General features: G+C 47.5%; 1 protein-coding gene across 1 annotated transcript in view; it reads left to right on the top strand.

Moving 5' to 3' along the window:
* Positions 1–635: 635 nt before the first annotated feature.
* Positions 636–17,200, top strand: part of CPNE4 (copine 4) — a 148,966-nt gene continuing 132,401 nt past the window's right edge. Inside the window, exon 1 of the mRNA XM_054160928.1 lies at positions 636–803. The gene's annotated coding sequence lies outside the window, so the exon portion shown is untranslated. The remainder of the gene's footprint in view (positions 804–17,200) is intronic.

The raw sequence follows: 17,200 nt of genomic DNA on the forward strand, positions 1-17,200 counted from the left end.
GGCAGCTATGGCCCAGAGGTGCTGTATCCCGTAAACATTTAGGCAGGTCTTTAACTGATGAGCACAAATCCAATGCTCTGTGTAAGGTGAGGATTTCTGGGAAGCCAGCCAGGTTTTCACAAGAACACCCTTTGGCTAAGGTGAGAATTCCTGGGAATCCAGCCAAGCTTTCACAAGAACACCCTTTGGGCTTGCCACAGCTGGTTGAAAACTGAGAGGCTGCCATGGGTGGGCAAAGTCAAACGAGTCTTGATATCTCAAGTCCGCATGCTGTGCTTTGAGATGTCTTCCATGCTTAGCTGGGGCCATGCTGTCCCGTGCCCCTATCACGACATCCAGGGAGGCATTGTGAAATAGGTGCTAGTCATGATGCCAAGAGGAACAGCGGCCCCTTGCCAACTGTTCAGGCCAGCACTTCTGCTTCCCCTGACGCACTGGCACAGCCTGCGAGTGTTGCAACCCGAATGTAACCAAGCGCTTGACTTGGCAATACTGCTCGGACTTCGCTAACCTCAGAGGTGAGAGCGGTGGGCTCCCGCCGGCCGAGTAAGGCCCCTTCCCTGCCGCGGCCCCCAGGGGGCGCTGCCGCGGCGGCTGGGCGCGGGGGCAGCGCCCGGCGCGTCAAGGCTCGTCCGCCTCCGCCTCCCGTCTCCTCCCCTCGGTGGCGGCGGTGCCGCGGGGCTCTGGTGCCGCTCCTCAGATGGGGCTCGTCCTGCCGCAGGAACAGCGCTGCCGCTCTCCCGCCCGCGGCTGACAGCGACCGGCGCGGCCCGAGCGGGCTGTCCGCCGCCGGCGGCTGGCAGGTAGGGGCAGGCGCGCACCTGCGGGGAAGTTGGGGAACGGACGGGGCGGGGGCGCAGGGCTTCGCCGCCGCCGGTGGTGCCGGTGCGAAGCTTTCCCCGGGCGCTGGGCACGTGGAGTCGAACCGCCGTCCCTCCCTCGGGACCACCCGGAGCTTCCCGTCGCGGTTCCTGTGGTCGCGGGGAGCGTGCCGGCCCCGCAGCTCGCTTGTGGAGCTGTCGCGTCCCCTCGCCGGTTCTCCGCCTGCCGCGGAGAGCGGGGTGGCTTCGGGAGGACCTGGCGTGGACACGGCTTCACCTCTTAGGCAGAGGCAATGGGGTTGGCTTAGAGAGCCGTCGGTGTCCCGCCGTCTGCTCTGAGCTGTCGTTCGAGCAGCCGGCGCACAGGTCTGTTCTTTGTGAAACTGTTTTATCTCAGTGAAGGTTTTTCCTGTACGCTACCAGAGTGCCGATAAGATTAGTTTCTGTGGTTGGCAGGTTAAACGCAGGACAGGTACCTTATGCCCTTAAAGCTAAAGTTACGGTCTTGCCGAGTTCCTATAATCTGATGTTCCCGTAACTCAAAAATAAACCTTTTCATTAAAAGAGAGAAAATCGGATCGAATCCTTGCGGCTTGTGATTGATTAGAGCTCCCTCGTGGAAAGCAGCGGGGAGTTTTCCCGATGGAGACCTGTGAAATTGTGCTGAGGTTCGTTACACAACGAGTCCTGGATGTGCAGCAGGGCTCAGTTAGGTAACTTTGCACCAGGGGCTCGCTCTCACTGGCCCAGATGACGGACTTAAAGATTAGTTTTGGTGGCTCCTCTTTAAGGAGTCAGTCCTCTCCACTTGGGATATCCAAGGGAGCAGTGGACTGCTTTACCTGCCTTAAAAAAGTCACTCTGTTGCCTGAACAGAGAAACGGGTGGCAGTGATAGTGACGGAAATTTAGAAATGCTCCACGATGGCAGTGCCAGGTAAAGTCAACTTTTTTTCATCCTGAATGCATTTAATTCCTTGCTGTCTATGTTGCAGCTGAGCATCAGAAGCCCTAGTCAAGAGCTAGGGACCCAGCTGTAATAAAAGATGTGTAAGCATGCGTGCAATCATAGTCTCTCCACTAAGTAGCATGCTTTCTGCTGTGATGATGCAGAAATGTTACAGAAAACAGAGCACTGCTCCCAGAAAAGCTTTGCAGGTAGCAGTTTCCACACATGTGAGCTGACTGTTCAGTTCTTGCTGTTCTGATTTTGTTTGGGGGTTTTGTTTGTTTGTTTTGTGTTTTTTCTGACAGTAAGCAGATTACAGGCTTTAGTGAGTTGCTTGTGGAACTTTTCTTGTTGCTGCAACTGCAAACCCTGTTGTCAAACTGCCCTTTTATTTTTTTTTAAAGGTGTCTAAGTAGAATAAAATGGAAATCTTCTTACACTTCAAACAGCAGCAGACTTGGGGAGGGTGGAATGAACATAGCCCAACACTTTTTCTTTGTGCTGTAACTACTTTGAGGTGAGAAAACTCCTTTAGGCTGGCATTTTTCAAGTTCATTCTTGGGTTCTTGTAATTTCAAGTGACAAAAGTCTGATAAGTTTAGCTCTTTGAGTGAGAAAAAGGCACTGTCCTGGGGTCTGTGAGGTTCAATGCACATTGCTAGAAAGTTTCAGGAAATGTTGTTAACATTCACAGAGAGATTCCTACTAGAGCATTACCAGTTCTAGTAGCTCAGTGTCTGTTGTGCTGAGCTGTCCACTTCCTAATCTCTGGGGAGAGGTTTTTCTGAAATGGGGCGCCTGAGGGTACCCCAGTCTGAAATACTTGAGTGAGGTGAATCATGGTGAGCTAACTGTACTGGTAAGATTGGATGTTTGTACCTTGGACAGAAAAACTACCTTCTGAGCAGCATGCCAAAGCTTAGAGCTCTCCATATGCAGAGAAGTTGATGGAATGTGTGTCATGGTTTTATGTGCTCAGCACTGGTTTACAGAAGATGTTTATACAGCAGCTGCCATCGATGTGTCATTATTGCTGATCTGTCTTTATAGGGATGGGATAGGAAAGTACTGTGGATGTGGAAGAACAAGTGCTTTGCCAAGTCAATCTGGAAGTAAGAGCAAGAAGTGGAAGCCAGCTGGAAAAAGGTCTAGACTGGCCATCCTGCCTGGATTGCCTGCCAGAGATTGCTTGAATTGTGCTGTAAAATAAAGATATTTCTAGATATTGCATCCAATGGTTGGCTGACTGTTCAATGGTTAAAAAGTGTTTTTCCGTTGTACAACTTTCTATGTCTTTTCATGCAGGTGTTATTTGGTAGGCACTGATATTTCATTATGCTGTCACAGCTTCCCTTTCCCTAGGTTTGTTGTTGTAATCTTTCTAAATCATCCAGTAGACTCTGTGGAGAAACAGCACTCTGCTAATGGACTGTTGGAGTGGGGAATTTGAATGTGAGATAGCCAGTGGTCAGCATTATGGTTCCCAGTGCAGCCATTAGTCAGCAGCACTTCATGTAAACATCCAGACTAAGATTCAATATCTGCTGTAGTTTGCTCCACCAGAAAGGTGACTTTAAGCCAGCAGGAAGCTCTAACTCAAGGATGAAGAATACATACCTATGGAGAGCTGTTCTGGGGTTGCTCTGAAAATGGTAATTTTGGTGTTTATGTGTTGAATTCCAGTTTTGCTCTTAAAAACTGTAATGTGCCATTTTAAAATGTGGCTAAATAGTTTGTTTCTGACAAGAAGCCTGGCAGCATGACCTCTGTGTACACAGCAAGGCATGGTGTGCTAAGGAGCTCTGCTTGTCCAGCAGTGGGGACTGAGCTGTCCTTTCCTGGCTCAGTTGCATGCTCCACTGATGCCGTCTGCAGCTGCAAGAGGCATTTCTGCTGTGCCAGCTCAGGTGTGGGTAGCTGAAGACCCTCATGTCTTCATGAGCTGATTGTTTCTTCTGTATTTACTGCAAATTAACTGAAAGAGGTGGTGTTGATATGCTGGTTTTTGTCCTCTTAGGTTGCAAACACCGCACAGCTGTGAAGCTGGGTTAGGAACATGCTCATCTTCAGGCTAGTGTGCTGTCCATAAACATCTGAAAGCACAGAAAGTTGAAAGTGGCATTTGTGCCCTAGAAAAAGCTCACGGAGCCCAGGGCAGCTACCACATGCCCAGATGTTCGAGTGAACAGGCTCAGAGCTCTGCTGAATCACAGCTGTGAGCATGCAGGACCCGTTATGTGGTACCTGTGATGTGTGTCGGTGCCTGAAACCATCCCAGCTGCACGGAAACAAAACACTGTCATCACCTTAATATCGGGCTGGGAAGTCCTGCCAGGGCTGGTCCCAATCTCCCCCGTACTCGGATGCCGAGTGAACATTGCTGCAGGGCCCGATTCCCGTTGAATTCCTGAAACAAGCGGCTGTACGGAGGCTGTGCCCGAGGGCGCTGCCCCGGCAGCTCCGCTGGCGGCTCGCAAAGACGCTGGGGTTTGCCCGACGCTAACGTTTCTGTGGCAGCCCGTGATGCTAATCCGATAAGCGCTGAGCACAGCAGTCCCGGCCCCGCTGCCTACCGCCAGCTTCGTTCGGTTCATCTCTCGGAGCCGTGGGAGGGCGGCAGGGTGGGAGCCTCGGGCCGGGTGTTCCCCTCAAGCGCCTCTCCTGTCCCCTCTCTACAGGGCGCGGCGCGGAGCCGCCAGGGGGCGCTCGCGGAGCACGGCGTGCGGGCGGGGTCGCGCGCGGCTGCCGTGGGTCCCGGCGGGGAGCGGAGCGCGGCGCGGACCCGGTTGGTGCCGCCGGGCCCCGCTGCAGCTGCGGGCAGCGAGGCGAGCTCGGGCAGCTCTGGCTGCTTTGGCTGAAGTCCTGCGGCAGCGCGGCCCTTCCATCGCAGGCCTGGCTGTGCACAGGGGGCTCGTCTGGCTGGGAGCAGTTCCCACCCTTCACGAAGCTCATTGCTTCCCCCGCCCCGCCACCGGCACCTCGCCATCTTTCTTAGGTATTTGGAAGATGCATCCCTGGAGGCATTCAAGGTCAGGCTTGAAGGGGCGCTGAGCAACCTGATCTCGTTGAGGATGTCCCTGCTCATTGCAGGGAGTCAGAGTAGATAACATTTAAAGGTCCCTTTAACCCAGTACATTCTGTGATTCTCACGGCTAACCTGCCCTACAGCCAGGTCTTCCCAAGCTGGAAGTGAAGGGAGTGCAAAAATCACCTCAGGATGCAGTGTCAAGAGGGTCCTTGGCTAGACTGTGTCTGGCTAAAGCAGTTGTGCTTCCCAGATGCAGCTACCTGTGTTGGCTTAAGTTTCTCATCTGTTTTCATTAGATGTGTGACTGACACAGCAGGAGTACCTACAGTGTTTGATGTGCTAATGAGTGTCACTGATGGATCAGCAGAGTCTCTAAATGGCTGTTAGGGAGAGTTAGAGTAGTACTGAATAAGGTTTCCTTCAGTTGAGCAGCAGACAAATGGAAAGCAGATGTGCCCCAAGAAGGAAAAGTTTTCTTGGTGTAAAGAATTGTGGGGGGGTTGAAACTACCTAAAACTACCACAAGGATGGTGAAGCTGTGTCTCCTCTGGCGTGACACCTCTGCAGTTAATCTGTGCTTTCCTAAGTCTGCTGCCTGTTGTGATTCCCTCCAGGGAGTTACTCACTGTGAACTGGCCACTAAATGTTTTGTGGATTGTTGGTTGTCAGGCAGCAAGGCCAACACTCACTATACAGCTGGAGGGGGCAAGATGCCTCCTTACAGTGGCAAAAGCCAATCATTTGACTATGGGGTGCAGCTTGGGCACGGGTGGAATTTAGAATGAATTTCTAACTAATTTTTGGTTGCCTGTTTACTTCGGGGAGTTTCTCTTCTTGCAATAAGTGTAGAGCCTTCAGGCAAGATCAGTTTTTCTTGTAATGCTTGGCATGCTGTGAAGTACTGGGGTTGTTGATGTCAGCTGCTACCTGAAGGAGTCTGTCAATAAGCAAATGATGTCCATCACAGTTGTACACCTTTCCCTAGGAAAAGCTTTCTGCAGGATCTTGTGTGGATTGGTGAAACAGCAGGAAGCTTGATCTCAAAAATTCTGATTAATTTGTTTACCAAATCAAGTGACAAGCAGCAATAGCTGCTGTGATATTTTGTAGAGCAGGTATGCTTTTGGCCCAGGTAGAAGCACTTGTAGAAAAATTGCTGTTTGTGAAGAGATTTAGAGCTGTTTGTCTTCCATGAGCTATTTACTGCTTCAGCTGAGCTAACATCTATTAAACATTCAGAGTAAAATGCCCACAAGAGTCAGTTTAGGTAAACCTCTTTCTAGGCTAAAAATTGCTTTGCATAATGCATGGGGGAAAATACATTAAATTTTTCTGTTCCTCTCAGTCTTTTTTACATGTTGAGATCAAAAATTATTATTTTATTTTTTTAATGAGGGAGTAGGGAAGGAGGGATGAGAGCTCCTTTGTCAGCTGCATAAAGGGATAGTCAGAGCTTTAGTGTGTCAGGGCTGCTTTGATCGTGTCTCCCATTTTCTTTTGAGTTGAATATGTTGTCAGGACTGCAAACTCTGACACTGGCATGGTCATTGCAGTCTGATCACCTGTAGAGCTTTGGCATTTTCCAGCTTGGCAGCGAGATGAATGTGTGGAAGAATATTGAAGGCAGTGACTGAAGTCATGGTGCAGTCCACAGCCTGTCCTTGAAATACTGAGTGGCTTTTAAAGCCATGTCCCTGCAGCAGTGGGTGATGTTTGAGGGTTAGCATCCCCTCTGATTACTGTCTGAGAAGGCAAACAGCTGCTTTGGGTTGGAGGTGAGAAAAAAGGTACTGCTGACCTGTATAGTTTGCTGAGCTGCAGGTCTGCAGTGTTAGGAGGGAGGACAGTGCAGGTGAATACTGCCTACAGGTGTTAGCCTTGGTGGGGGACTGGAGGGATTCAGCTCTTAGGTGGGTGATGATGGGTGATGTTCTGGGCTGGGTGGTGGTTGGGAAGGGTCTGTGGTCTCCTAGCCTTATCCTAATACCATTGTGACTGTCTTAGAAGCTCAGTTTTACTCTGGTTAAGTGTTACCAGGTGTTTAAAACCCTAAAGTTTACGAGCTGACTGTTAATGAGGCGGGGCATGAAGTGGCACAGAGGACTGGTGCACATCAGGCTTGAGGGAGTATCATTACAGGATGGAACCAAAGCCACTGAAGTCAGAGAGCATGTTTGCCTTGGTCTCTAGTGTAATTTTGGTGAGAGTATACAAGGGTCCTAACAAGTTGGATATTGCTGTGCCACATTTTATTTTGTTTACTGCTGTAACTCTGAGCCTGGCTGAACAAGTTTAAAGCCATTTACAAGCAGGCAGATCTAGGTAAGAAAGAACCATTTGGGGACTCTGGCTTGGGGTGGTCCGGATAGCTCATAGAGTTTCCTCTCTGGGTACTGCACTGTGCTGGTACTTCTCTGGCAGTCACACTGCAGCTCACAGTTCAAAATGCAGATTTGATTTGATTTTCTACCAACTGTTCTCCTCCCTGACACTTGCCATCTGTCTTTCTTTATGAATTGTCAAGCTCAACTCTAGGAGCCATATTTTTTCAGCTAAAAGTAAAAGCTTTTTCTCAGCAGGAACTGGTGTCACAGTATTGAGTGCTGTGCAGGAGTGGAGCTGCAGAGGGGTTTGTATTGTAAGCATGCTTTCAAGTGGAAGCAACCTGGAAGATTTTTTCTGACTATTTCTTAAAGTTTTAATTTCTGTCATTTTCATATTCCTATACATGAAATGTTTTCAAAGTTGACTTACAGCAAGAAGTAGTAAAGCTTGTATCAAAAGAAAGAAAAACGTTGAACTGGTTGTAAACCAGTCAGGAGCAGCTGAGCATCCTCAGTAAGAGTCTTGCAGTAAGGTGTTTGTTTCCATGATGAGAGTGTTTAGCCTTTGGAAGCACTTCCTGTGATGTAGTGAATTAATTTCTATTTTAATTCATCTTTGTAGTTTCTGTCTTCTAAAATGTTTGTCCTTTCCCTCAGTGTTAACTCATAGGCTTGCTCTGAAATCTAGGTGGAACATTAGCCACATTCTGATGCAGAACATCACACTGTTAACAGTGACCTTTTCTGCCCCTGAGGTAAGACTCTGGCTGCAAACTGAGGACTTGAAGCTGCTCTCCATGTCAGGAATAATCTCTATGCTGTCCAGGGCAGTTTCCTCATTGAGTCACATTGGGGTTTTGATGTCATTAATATGCCTCCTGGTTTGCCACAGTATGAAACAGACTCTTGCAGCTCTTGGGGGACAGTGGAGCTGAGGAAGGAAAAGCTTAGGGCATTGCTCTGGGAAGGTGTTGGACCAGGGGAGATCTGCTGATATAGCAATGATGAGATAAGAAACCAGAAAATGATTTCTGCAGTGATTAATTTTTCTCATCTCTGTCAGCCATAGAAACAGATCCAAGAGCCTGTTACTTCTACTCTGTTACTGTGTCCACAGTAAATTGGATAATAAAATGTGCAAGCAGGGCTCCCCTAAAGACTACAAGTCTGAGAAGTGTCAGACTTGTGGCTACACAAAAACACAGGTTTGTGTGTGTATTTCCTCCCTGCTGTCTCCACATCTGATTTCCTAAGTGTTTCTGCAGCCTTGTTCTCCACTCCTCATGCCTTGCTAATGACAGGAAAGTCATGCAGCCTCCCTCAGAGCCAGCACTGCCTTCATGGGACACTGCCACACAGGGCTGTGGGGAGAAGTGCAGAGGAAAGCTCCATGTCTGTTGCCATCAAAGGCTTCCAGATCATTGCAAAGCCAAATGTATTCAAGTCAGGTCTCCCTGAGGGTCTGCTGGGGTAAGGCAGTAACTCCTTGTTCCCTGTAGCATATGTGGCCACAGTGTCCCATTTTAGACTTTCCCTGACCTGATTCTGTCACCTGTCAAAAAAGGCTGGTTTGAAGTACATGGATTCTGAAAAATGTTTTTTTTTCCTGGCCTCTCTTCTACATCATTTAAGGCTTCTTTATGTTAATGGGTGTGGGTGAAACACAAACAGCATGCAGGCTGCAGCAATGGAGTCCATCTTGTGGCTGGTGGTGTTTTTAAAAGAAAAAGCAGCTTTAGGAAGGGCTCTTTTACCTTGTGAGAGTCTCAGTGACTGTTGTGGCCCTGTCAGATGCTGCTCCTGAATCAGAAAAGATGGAAGAGCTGTTCTAATGGCTAATTCTAAAGGCTAGAATATATGCAAGATGATTTTTGAAGGCTGGAGTAAGGCTCCATTTCAGGTCATGTCTGCTTATAAGAAGCTTCATCAGTGTTGTGTACCAGAGTGGATGTGCTGGTACCAGGAGCACCAGCAAAGCCTGCAAATTCTGTGGTTTCTCTTGTTTGACAGAAGAGATGGGTGTGAAAGACTAGTGGATGCCCTTGCTGGCACTGTCAGATGGGTCCATGAATGTTGTTACCTGTCAAACACCAGAGGGGACAGGCTCTTCTCCGTTGTACCCTCTGATAGGACAAGGGGCAATGGATATAAACTGCAGCACAGGGGTTCCACCTCAACATGAGGAGGAACTTCTTCACTGTGAGGGTCACAGAGCACTGGAACAGGCTACCCAGGGAGGTTGTGGAGTCTCCTTCTCTGGAGACTTTCAAGACCCATCTGGATGTGTTCCTGTGAGACCTGTTCTACATTCCATGGTCCTGCTCTGACAAGGGGGTTGGACTTGATGATCTTCAGAGGTCCCTTCCAACCCCTAACATCCTGTGATCCTCACATATGTGCTGTGTTTGAGTGGCATGCTCTAGAATGCCCTCAGTGCTGGTATTGTGTCTCCTCTTATTCAAAGTACATCCAGATAATGATCACAGGATACTATGTGACTGGTACAGTGACTGTTGTTACTAGTAGTCTGTTCCTGATCCTGCTGCATTGCGTTGCCTCTAGGTTAGGAATGAGGAGGTCTGCTGCCCTTTCACACAGTGAGAGTACACACTTCCTTGGTGTGTTCATGCCTGACATGCCCTTTTTGTTGACACTGCTCTGCAGCTCTCTTTTCAGGCATCTTAGATACAAGTTGGATGTGTGAAGTGAAGGGATTGAATATGGGGATCTGAAAATACTGGTGTAAATACTTCCAGGGTTAGAGTGGAGGGGATTTCCTGGGAAGTCCCTGGTTTTCGCCCTGTTGCCCTCCACAGGAGGTGCCAGTGTGCCTCTGAAGTGCTGCTCTGGTGGCTGTCCCAGCAAGAATGACTGCATGGTCAGCATCCCTGCTGGTCTGTCTGTGAATGCCTTCTCAGTTCAGCTTCAGCCACCTCACAGTTGCCCCCACAAGTCCTTCTGATGAGTTAACTTATTGCCCTTACTGAATGCCATTCTGAAGTTAAAAGGCTGCTGCATGAAGGCTCCAACACAGAACTTTTGCTGGGCCTGTTTGTGGAGTAGCCCAGTCCTTTAGACAAGTTGCTGGATTGCTCTGTTCCATCACATGTGGTCTGGTCTCCTGAGTCTCAAGGAACTTGGTTGCAGGAAAAAAGAAAATATTAAACCTGTTCTGATTTAATAATCTATGTTCAGAAAAGGGTAAGATTGCTCCTTAGGTAAGCAGATAATGAGAAACCAGTTTGTGAAGGAATCACTAAGCCTGCAAGCATGCTCTGGACATTTTCCATGACAAATTAAAGTATTAAATGAGTACAGGCCTTGAGGTTTTCATTTATATGGCTGGGTTTTACAGTTCTGCTTTATTCTGTAGACAAGGGTAAAGTACTGTTCAAAAGCCATCCTGGGTGGTGATTTCAGACTTGCACAGCCCAGTTGACTCTGCACTGTAGAGGCTGTGCAGCCTTTGGGTGACAAGGGGACCATGCTGCGTGCTTGGTGCTGTAGAGAATGGAAAGCAATTCTTGCTGAATGTTCTAAATAAGATTTAGAATGGATGTCTAGGATTTAAAAAAGTAACCATGACTATAAGCCAGGCAATAGAGTGCAAAGCACTCTAAGGTCTCTGAGTCACAGCTACAGAAAACTGAGTGGAGAATTGCTCACTGTGGCTAAAGTCAGTGCTGCAGGCTTGAGTGGCAAATTCATGTGTGGCCTTCCAAATGCAAGGTGCAAAATGAAGAACACCTTTTCGACATGTCATTTGGAGGATGTCTTGTTCCTCACCACTGGTTTTAATCATCATGGTGGTTAGAAAACCAAAAAGACAGCAACAAAGTAAACTACAAACAGGGCAGGATGATTTGCTGAGGTCTGTTGGGAAGTTGCACTGTGAATTTGAATTTGACTTTCTTGACCTATCATCCAGAGCAACCTTTCCTGACCTGAGCTAGTGCTAAGAGAAACACTGTGGGCAGGCATCTATGGTGTTGGATACTTTCCTGATTCCTGAATCTGCACTTGTGGAAATCAGTGGGAAGCTAGGCACTGATACCATAGAATTGTTAGACTGCTTGAAGTTGGAAGAACCTTTAGAAGTCATCTATTTCACCCCCTTGCAGTAAGCAAGAACATCTTTAACTAGGTGAGATTGCTTAGAGCCCTATTTTAAAGGTCCCTTTTCAGTAGTGAAAAGCTGCACTAAGGTCTTTCTGCTGCCTTCTCCAGGCTGAACACCTCCAGTTATCTGTGTGTGTCCTTGCAGGAGAGATGCTTCAGCCCTGGGATCATTTTTGTGTCCCTTCTCTGGACCTGCTCCAACAGGTTACTGTCCTTCTTGTGCTTTTGAGCTCGCCTAGGTCCCTCTGGATGGCATCCTGTGCCTCTGGTGTGTCAGCTGCAGCACTCAGCTTGGAGTCATCTGCAGGTCTGCTGAGGGTAAACCAATGTGGAGTTGTCCCTAACTCTGAGGATTGTGTGGTCCTTCAATTATTTATTTATTTAAATGAAAAGTAGCAGTCCCTGGAAGGTCTGTCTGGAGCAGCAGAGAGGCTGCATCTCTGCACCTTCTGTAAAGGAGCAAACCAGCTCAGCTGTCACTGTGATGCCATGTTACAGAAGTTGTGTCTGGTTAATCTTGGAATGGGAGCAGTTGCAGGCAGTGTGCAGCTGGATTCCGTGGCCGCCTTAGGATTTCCATTCTTTTTAGGGACCGTGCTGTCACTAAGGCACTGGAAGGTTGAAAATAGTCTAGAACTTCCAGAAGTCCCAGATCAGAATGGGCAAGTGGAATTGATTATGACAGGAGACTGCTGATCTGCTGAATGAAAAATGCATTTAGCAACCTCTCATGAGATCGTCAAACATGGAACACCTGCGATGGAGACTTCAGTCTTATCTCTGTGATCCTGACAGATCAGTCTGTTAAAGTGACTCTTTTAGAGGAATTTAGTGAACAAAGGCATGTACATTATTATTTCTGTCTCTGCCTGTTGCCATTCCCCCATATTTCAGTATAAGCAGCATATTGCATCCCTCTCTAGAGTGCCTTAAGTGGAGCTGCCAGAACTGAGCTGCAGCCCGTTGTGTGACAAGGGCTTTTTCAGTTGCTCAGTTTTCAGTATGACTCTGAGCTCTGGCAGGAGAGAGCTGGCAGAACAGGAAGGATGAAGGCTCCTCAAAGTTAATCCCATCGTCATTTCCTGGAGGTGCTTTTATTTGGAGAATATTTGGCATTTCCTTGCCTGCCAGCAGCTGTTCTTGAGTGCAGATGCCTGGAGAAACATTTTGGTAATCGAGTTTAGTTATTTAACTGGGGACAATAATTAGGCCTTGTGCTTTGAAAGCTCTGGTGTTGTGCAGGCACATGTGGCTTGAGCAATTGATCTGGAAAGTCAACAGGAAACCTCAGCAGATGATGTCGCATGGCACAGGGACAGAGCAGCATCTGCTGCACAGGCTTGGTGCAGGGCCATCATCATCTTGTGTATGACAGCCAGTGCAGAGCTGGTAAGAAGAGGGAGGGCTGTGGGCCTTATCCCAAAGCTGGGTATGAGCTCCCAGCACCTTTGATGTCCTCTGTTAAGCATGGCACGTGTTGAGCATGGCTGTCCCAGTGCCATTGTCTTGGTGTGGCTGAGCGGTGAGGGGCAGAGTGCAGCACTGGCTGCTGTTAGTGGGTCTCATATGTTGAGTGTTTTCCAGGTGAATGCTTGGTGGTCATGGGTGACAGCCTGTGACGCAGACATGGATGACAGCCCGTGCTTCACATAGCTGATGTAACTCACCACAGGTCAGCTGCTGACTCCTCACTGGTGGGTGCCAGTCACAGCAGATCCAAACACAAGAGAAAGAAAATAATACAGCAGGTTTATTGATTCTGCATTTTTAAAGGCATTGGGAGTGTTGCACAGTGCTGTGGGGCACATAGCAGCTAGGGAAGAAATCCTCTTCATGTGAAGGAGCTCCTGATCTTTCTGAAGCTTCTCCATTTTTGGAGTGCTGGTCCTCTGAAGAGTCTGAATTCCTTTTTTGAAGGATACTTCTGAAGACCACAGTGTTCATTTGATTAGTTTTCTGTGTGGTTGTGTTTTTTTAATGTAATGCCATTCCTATCATCAGATGCATGAGAGGATTGAAATGTGTTATGGAAAGAATTAAACTCATTGGGGATGTAAGTCTGGGCAGAGTCACCTCATCAAGAGATGGTGGGAAAGACTGAGCAATGCTGTTCAGTGTTTCCTGAACCGAGCAATAGGGGTAAGGCAGGGCAGGAGCGGTTTGACAGCAGCAGCATCCTATGCTTGCTTTTAAAGGCATGTTTGCAAAGCAAGACTACCATCAATCATAGACTGCTTCACATGGGCCTGAAATCCTAAACTTAGGCTTTTAGACTTTTAAATATTCCCTGCTTTGGGTTTGACCAGATGACCTCCAGAGCTCTCTTGCAATTTTAATTTACTCTGACTCTGCTTGACTTCCCCCTCCCCCCCACTAAAACTATTTGATAAATTTGATTTCAAATAATTTCATTTTCCACAAAATTCTATTTTTGTGCAAAAATATGTTGCTTATTTAGAGCATTCCCCCCCAACAGTGACTGTAAATGGAAAGATACAAGTTCAGGGAGGACTGTGCTGCTAAGAAGTGTCAGTACTGGGAGTGTATAATGCTTGCCTCAGCTGTGGAAAGAGTTCTGTTATTTGGCACAGCCTTGCTGGAAATCAATGGCAATGATATCAGCATTTTTTGGCCCTGTGTTTTTCAGTCTGTTATATAACCCCTAGACTCAAGGCCAATAGAAACCTCTCCTGAGTTATTTCGGTGCAGTGCAGCTGGAGTGCAGGCTCCCTAATTTTGTTATTCCTTTTTGTATGGAGGAGGTGCCCCTTCAAGTGGCTTGGAATTAAGGGTTCTGTACTCTGAGGTGCATTTCCCCTGGAGCCTCCTTTTGGTTGGGAGATAACATCTATTAAAGTTTTATAACAGTTCCTGCTGGTTCCAATCCTGTAATCCTGGGATTGCTCTGGTTGCCCTTCTTCACAGCCTGACAAGTGCAATAAAGGCCTTGGGTGAGCAATAAAGAGGTGGAAATGAGATGCTTCTAAGCAAGGCTTGTTTGCATAAAGGTTTGCAGTTGGCCACAGTCATGCTGATGAGGCTCTTCCTCCTCAGGTGGAGGGAGCTACCAGCTGATCACAGGGAGTGTGGGTATAGGTGGGGGCTGCACCTCTAGCCATAGCTTCTTCAACTTCACAGCCTGCTCTTTGTACACAAGTTAAAATAGAAATCATCTTCTCTTAGTCTAATTGTGAGCAGGCAACTTCACCGAGGTGTCAAAAGGAAAGGGGTATTTCCAGTCCCAGGAACAGCATCTGTCCCTTCCACTTCTCTCTCTGTCTCTGCTTGGGATTTGCTCTTCTTTTTGGTCAATACAACCCCTGGGAGAGCTGGAATTGGAGAGTCCTTCAGCAGTGTTAAGAAGGGGCTCCAGCTCATCTAATTAACATGCTTGCTTTGGCTTGTGTGAGGTCTGCCCCGTGGAGTCTGAGCAGTTCTGAGGGAAGTGGGCTTGAGACTGGAGGGTAGCATTTTGCTTTCCAGTCACTGTAGAAGGAGGGCACTGGAAAACCATGTGTGGCTGAAAAGCTGGATTTCAGGTGTTTCTATTGGAGAACTTTAGATAAGGTCAAGGCAATTATTCTTTTCCTACAGACTTGCTCCACTGTGACTAACACAATGGTCTTGGTGCTTCTGAAGACTATTATGGCCCTGGACATTATTGTGTGATAAGATTAGCTTAAAAGCTTGGAGAGAGTCACTAAATTCACGTTCCCAGGGTGGGATAAATTTTCTCAAGCAGCATGGCTTTTCATAATTGATTGCATTTTTTAAAATGTCAGGCAGTGTCCTGCTAAGTTTATTGATGAATGCAGTGGGTGAAATGCAAAATGAAGGGGAAAAAATAACACAGCATCTGAAACACACATCACGGTGTTCTTTTAAAGCCCCTCTTGTCGTGGTCTCTTTGAAGGATGCTGCAGCTGTCTCTGAGAACCAATATTACAGCTGCCTGAGTGCTGGGGATGTCAGATGTGTGTCCTCTTGGCCAGTTCGTTCCAGGGAGGGTGCTGCCAGGGCCAGACCTCCATGATGAAACTATTTGGATGAGCTGCAACTTTGGCTTCTTTACAAAAGAGGGAACTGTCCAATATCTCAATACTCCAAAGGTTTATTGAGTTATACCATGGTTGTAAAGGGGTTAGATAGCTCCTGTCACCACTATTCGATCTGTTATGGGCCCCACTGGCACTGATTGATTGCTCAGCACTGCTCAGTGAATGCCTGTGAACCAGAGTGAGGAGCTGCCTGACCACCTGGGTGCCACCACACAAACATGACAGTTCTGCAGAAGGTGATCCTGTGCTCTTGCAGAACAGGGTTGCTTGGCCGAATAATTAGTGCTCAGTTTGGAGAGGTTGGGTTTGGGGGTTGGTGTTGGGTGGTTGTTGAGTTATGGGAGGAGGAAAAATACCTTAAGAGTTTTCTCACTTCATGCAGGTGTTTTGTTTGTTTGGTTTTCATCATTGCACATCAATAACTGGTAGCAGAGTTCCCAGTGAGAAAGCCTTTGTTAACCAAGTGCTTGCCTCCCATCCCTCTGCTGTCCTTTCTGTGCTCTATGGCACAAGAACTTCTGCATTTCCTGTGCTTGCTACAAAGGCCTGAGTGTTGCATGCCTGTGCCATCAGCTGTCCTGAAAGTGACTGAGCACAGCTGCATTGTACACAACCCTCTGCCACTGGCTGTCTTGCATCACAGCCTTTGCTTGGCTATGGCCTGCGGTAGCCAGGAAGGTGATCTGCTGCTCTGAGGTTGCACCTTGTTACCAATCAGGGCAAGAACATTATCTGGCCTGTGCTGGTACAATACCTGTGCTGTAAAATTCCTCTGTCTGGTTGGTGTCTGTTTGGAACCACCAGTGCTTGCTGGAAATGGTCTGCTTTTGGTTTGCCTTCTAAACAACTGGCACCCTGCAGGTAGCTTGGCCTTTGAAAGACAAATCCAGGCAATGGAGTGTTGGGAGGTGCCAGGCAAACTATGCCATGGGTGCTTTGTAGAGCCCTGTAGTTGTGTGGATTAGGACACTGTCTTTATCAAATGGCCTTTTTCTGTGGCATCCTGCAACAGGAGGGCCTTTGCCATCTGAGGTGACAATTTTGCCACTCTGAGAGCATGTAGAGTCAATCCATAGGTTTCCTGCACCACAGATGAAGTGCTGCAGGAGAAAGTGAAGAGGGACCCCACATCTTTACACTGACTTCAGTAGACTTTTAGAGTAGGCTGAGACAAAAGGCATTATTTCCTTATCTGGTGACTCAAGTGACAGGAAGAAAGGTAGAAGAGCTGCTTCACTGCGTCTTCCTTAGTTTTAGAAGCATGTTTGTTTGTTTGTTTGGTTGGTTTTTTTCCAGACAATAGTACCAAAAAAAGAGATATTTAAAAAAAAAATATTTGTTTGAATGCTTCACTGTTCAATTGTGATCCTTTGTCCAATACATTAAACTTGGGTGGAAACCCATCCAGAACAGTAAAGATTTATGTTCCAATCTAGTAAAGCAATTTACAGTGTTGTGAAGGATCTACAATTAGGTGAAAAATCAATTCTTTTTATCATCAGGGGAGTTGCAAAGAACAAAGCATTTGGTAGTGCAAGCTGTGTGTAATTGTGATGGAAGAGTCACAATCCTTCAGTCTTAGGCTGTCACTTAGGAGTGTGCTAAGGATCCTGGAAATCTGTGTAGCTGTGTTGCATCTTTTAGAGAATATTAATATAAAAAAGACTAAGGTTGTTTTGATCTGGTGGAGAAAGAGTTCCTGAATGTAAGTCTCTGTAGTGACTGTTCCCATACCTATGTTGCACCTTTAGTTGAAGGGTCTGAACCATCTTCTGGAAGTGCAGCAGCTCCTCCAGGGCTGATCCTGTCATGTGGGTGAAGGAGGGATAGCTCCTGGAGTCCTGCAGAGACACTGGGACAATAATAATAGTTTTGAGTGGGTACTGTTATGTACTTGTCTCT

This window comes from Dryobates pubescens, chromosome 4, assembly GCF_014839835.1.
Source record: "Dryobates pubescens isolate bDryPub1 chromosome 4, bDryPub1.pri, whole genome shotgun sequence".
Taxonomy (NCBI): Eukaryota; Metazoa; Chordata; class Aves; order Piciformes; family Picidae; genus Dryobates; species Dryobates pubescens.